This window comes from Scomber scombrus, chromosome 16 (assembly GCF_963691925.1).
Source record: "Scomber scombrus chromosome 16, fScoSco1.1, whole genome shotgun sequence".
Taxonomy (NCBI): Eukaryota; Metazoa; Chordata; class Actinopteri; order Scombriformes; family Scombridae; genus Scomber; species Scomber scombrus.
The window spans coordinates 18,840,243-18,845,806 of record NC_084985.1 but is presented as its reverse complement, the minus strand read 5'-3'; positions in this window follow the sequence as shown (position 1 = coordinate 18,845,806).

Below are 5,564 nucleotides of genomic sequence, written 5' to 3'. Positions count from 1 at the left end.
CTGTCCTGACATTTCCCGTCTGTGGTCTGCTGAAAAATATCAAAATCTTATACAATAAAACCATTACATATTTTTGCTATACAATTCCTTGGAGCTGTCATATATCACACTATTCAATATCCATTTAATTACCAAAAGTAGTAGTTGCATCCTATTATATCCAAAAAATGCATATCCAGTTGCCTCGCCTGTACATTTCAGTAGGAATGATCACAGAAACAGACAGCATCAGTGCCAAATCATTGTGTCCTTTTAAATCAAAGCAGAGAAATACTTCCACCAAGAAAAAGGAATTCATTTTTGTGGCTCAGTAAGGTTCACACTACATGTAGTGTCTGCAAGCTGAAATATGGAATGGAGCAATTTGTGAAAGAGTTGGCTTCATTCAACCAACCTACAAACCTCCTTGAAGTCAAATTTTGCTGGCAGGTCTTAATTATAAGCGGCGCACAATGCTTATAGCTGGATGCTCTTACAGACGGTTTGCATATAATTGTGGTCTGGATTCTGTCATCATGCTATGTGTAACCCATAAACAAACCTCTCATAACCATCTAAGAACATGTGGAGTGTTATAGACATCTGAGTTGATGGTTATCAGACTGTTGAATGGGGGTAAACATCACACATAGAAAGGTTGACTCCCCTTCATCTGCTCCACACATTATCACCCACTGGTGGTCCTCATCACTAAGGGGATGGACCCAAAGGAAGTGCTTTGCCTCACATTATAGAATTAAAAACTGAAATTAGTAACTGATGAAGTCCAGCACTGATGAACTTCTGTAATAGTCTAAGCCATCCTTAAATAATCTATCCCAAACTGAATTTACTGCAAGTCCAATATGATGACAAAGTGGATCTAGATCTAAATAATGTTTCCCCAGGAGACTGTTTTGGTTCACCTCTCATCACCCCAAAGGCTGTTTTACAATAGATGGCACTAACCAACCCTGTATATCCCCTGTTTAAAAAAAATAAATCAGACTTATATTGTATATATTATATTCATCATTCATTTCCACTTTGTCTTGTAAACCTTACTATTACTCTTTCTCTATTACTATTATTGATGTTGCACGTAACTATTTAATACTTTGTGTCTTTCTATGCAGACCATGCAATTGTGCTTTTTAATTGTGTCATTTGTTTTGTTAGTGTCATTTTTTCTGGACTAGTTGACTATGCTGCTGTGATGCAATCATTTCCTTCACTACATCAATAAAGTATAAACCTTTGAATTCAATATAATCAATGGATATTCAAATGATTTTCTATGACATATTCAACATTTAATTTTCCACTGTCAACCTGGCCCCTAAGCCTCAGAAATTGATATTTTCCTGTATAACTTGCATCATAAAATCTTTTTCTGCACAGTATTCTTTCTTCATGTTGTCATGATACACCCTTTCAATGCCCTATGGATACTGACATCTTTGTTCTGCAGCTACTTTAACAAACTAAAGGTCATAGTTGTGAACACAGAATCAGGAAAAGTCACTCATATAAAGTTATATTACTGCTGATAAGCCAAAGGAGAATGAAAGAAGGCTGAGATGTTTGACTCATGTCACAGCTCTTTTAAACATTTTTGAAGATTAGAAATTCATGTGCATCTCGGGGAAAATCTAAACCACTCATCCACCTTGTCCTATATTAATTAAAGTAACAGATAAAGATTTATAATCATTAACTTAAACATGGTTCAAAATCATATTTCTTGACAGTGCAGAGAAATGATTACATGCGAACAACAATGATGCACTACCAAGCATGTCTTAATACGCATGTTTCTGAAGGAAAGCACCTGCCTAAGAGTATTCCCCTTTATCTCTGAGAGTATAATTCATATAAATTGCCATTCTTATAATCAGTGATGATGTCTAAGTGGTGCTGCAGGGGCTGGCTGGCAGCATATTCATACCTTTATGAGCAAAACTTTCTTTTGGCTATCAGGTAAAAATAGTTAGAAATGATCATGTATTTATGTGGTATAAAAACTATGATTCCATGCTGTATGCTTTGTGGAGCCACTGATTTATAGACTATATATTATATTTCAACACTGGCCATTTTATACATTCGTATTGCACCGATCAGCAGCAGAGCAGATGCTCTGAAAATACTAAAAAACAACAACGGTGTCGACAAGCTTTACTGCTTTTGTATTTTTGTGTGTTTTCTAACTTAAGAGGAGAACAGTGGAGGGTTTCTTTTTACTCACTTTTTCAGCAGTGTGGAGACAAATGGTTCTTGAATGTCTACACACTTGTTTAAAAGAGCGGACCAATATCAAACGCGGAGGGGAGATCGTGTGATATAGCTCTGTTTTCTAAATATATCGGTTGTTTTATTGCCACTGCGTCACTTCTATGAATTAGTTTATATGTATATGTTGATTCTGTTGTAATAAATCTATATTTTGTGTTGGATTTATTTAAATACTTACTGTCCTGGTGTCTATTGCGCCCCACCTATAAATGGTATTTTCCAGTTACCTGCGCGCGGGAATATTTTTTTTTAAAACAGGTAGGTGACTCGGTGACAGATTTGTTTGGTGAATTTCTGTTTATATGATGAGAGGTTACAGCCGTCGTTGGACAACCCGACAATATCTGCATATGTAAGCACAACACGTTTTTATTAAGTCTGTGTTTAGCTTCTTTTTTTGTTTGAAGGCCCATTACACTGAAATATGTGACAATTTCCTGTGTTTAGTGCTTGTGACTTTTTAGGGTCAGGACTGCTAAAAGAACTGAGTGTCGTCAGAGTCAGTTTTAGATAAATGCTTACAAACTGTGAAATATCATAGTGAAGCACACTTCAAACCTAATGCATCTGTTCTGAATGCAGTTTGGTGAAGTAGGAGAAAATGAGGCCTCACAAATGTATCACATAATAAATCCCATTTACTCTTTAGTTTTTTGCTCACTTTATATAAGTGTGCCTCAAATTTCTCTGCATGTGGAGCATTTGTTCCATTATTTTTGCTTCTGACCCTCCTTTGACCGAGCTCTGTCGTGTTTAAAAAAACCTGCAAACCTGTGCAGCCTGGCCTCGACATGGCGTATGAATAACACGCTTATAATATGTAGACATGACACAAAATAAATTCATAATAATTCATAAATACGCCATCCCATGAGATGAAGTTAACCTATGAGTCTATTTGATCTAGAAATGTTCACTTGCAGTCAGGAAGGGTCATTTTTTAACCATGAATCTGCACAGAAATGAGAAACCTCTTCCAACCAAATGCGAGGATTTAAGAGGATCTTAATATATCCTGAATCCATCCTACTCTGTTTTTGTTTCTCTTGTGTGTCACATAAGCACGTAGCAGCCGGGCCCGTTTTCCTGCTGCATATAGCTGTCTCCGGTGCACCGTAAATAATGTTGATAAAGACGCCGCAGAAAACGACTTTCACGCGTCCCCCGATTGATTTAACGTGACCTCCGTTTCCAAATGATATTGGAAGCCTATTTAAACAGATGAAGGCTTAAATTGTCTTGCTTGTATGCGCATTAATCTCCCATTCATCATCATTACTGTGTGATTGGTCCGTCCACGCCTCCGCCAGCCCCTTGCGTTACGACAAGGGCCTGTAAATTAGGATGTAATCCAATTTAAACAGCAGCAGCAGCAGCAGCAGCCACAGATCTATTTGGTGTGTTTTTTTTAAATTGCTGCCTGTGGACAGCTGCACTGCACCGCCCTTATCAAAATGCTTTGTGCTAGTTGTGGGAGCTGGGGAGCTCTGAGCCAATTCTCACTAATAGGATCTTATAAGGCTGATGTAATTGCTGTTATGTGCGCAATCTATGAGCCCATCATATCTTGAAGCTCAGTCATACGCAATCTTCCAGCGATTAAATGGCATGTTGATGCTGGATTAGGCCGCCGAGGATTCAGTCGTATGCAGTGAGGAGAGATGGGGGGGGGGGGGGGGGGGTCCATATGCGTCGATGGGTAAATGTGGTTGTAATATGCCTTGCTTGTGTCATTCTGGCAGCATGTGACGCCGGTTTAGAAGATGGTCGTATAGCGCTGCTGCTCCTGTCTAACCAAATAGGCTGAAATGAAATATAAAATCAGCTCCAAGCTTTCCAGACTTCTTTTTAAAAACAATCCGCTATGAAACCAGGATTTTGGACAGGCTGCTCCTTTTGAATATTGAGCAAGCCGGATCTGTTCATCTTTATTTTATGTTACAGTTTTATAATGCACCAACCAAAGCCACTTTCCTGCGTGACCCGTGTCCCTATCAGGCTTAAAGACATCGGCTGATAGTTTACATAAATCTGCCTTGTGGTTTCGCCCCGACCCGGGCGGCTTAAACGGTGTATTATTCCAAACATATGCATTTTAATCAGCTCGGTCACACTTACAAGAACTCCAGTTAATAAGGCCATCAATCAAACGCGGGAGCTGGAGAGAGTGGAGGCGAGAAGAGAAGGAGGGAGGGAGGGGAGGGGAGGAGAGGGGGGGCTCATCGGTGCGGTGTGTACGGGTGCAGCACTGTCTGATTAGGATCTTTTACCTCAGAAAGCATTAGAGGAGGATGAAACCTCACTGACTTTATAAGACATTTTCGTTGTCTGCTTTCCATGTTTAGCACACAAATTGTGTTCATTGAGGGGGATAACTTGCAAAGAATAATGTGCTTTAGGTTTATTCGTTAGAATAGATGCTGGGTGACTGTATTTCATGTATAAAAAAAGGTAGTTTTGAATATGCATTCGTTAAAAAAACAGATATGCTTGTTAGATTATAGCTGCAATTAGGCAAGTGGCCACTTTTTTATTATTATCAGGTGGACTTTAAGGCCTAGGCTAAGTGCCAGGTATTGCGCCGCACATTACTGCAATAAGTTCTGATATATCCCTTATACGACGTAAAAATCCCCTTTTTAAACTGTGATTTGTGCGTCTCTCTGCAGCCCACAGTACTTTGCCAATCCTATTACGCTCAGAAAGCTCTTTTAATTTGCACGGCCCCGGTCAAATGTGGCCAATTAAGATCCAGCTGATTGGTGGCGGGCCACTGAACCATCGATCTCTTTGCATTTCCAATATCTTCAGACAACTAATTCTGTCGTGTCTATTAAGTGGTCGGAGAGAAAATATGAGTAGCGTTAACGGAGCCCGGGGACCACTTAACTGTCACGGTCAATCTAGCGGTCCCATCAAGAGATGTAGGGAGGGAGGGAGGGAGGAAGGGAGGGAGGGAGGGAGGTGGGGGGGGGGGCACTCTGCAGTTTTTGACATCGACCACTTGAGAACAAAATTAGTGTTATTATTGGATGGGGGGGGGGGGGGGGGGGGGGGGGGGGGGGGGCTGAGAGGAGGAGGTGGCAGGCCGATTGTGAGTGTGGAAATAATGGCCAAGTTGTGCAAAACGAAATATGATGATCTGAAGGAACTAGTTCTGACTTTGATATTTTACTCTTCCTCTCGGATACGTAACATTTAGATTTTATGAATCCTCATTCGGGCACTTGCCAATTGAAATAAACGATAAAGGTGTTTAGAAGACAAAGACTCCAGTGATTCTTTGACAG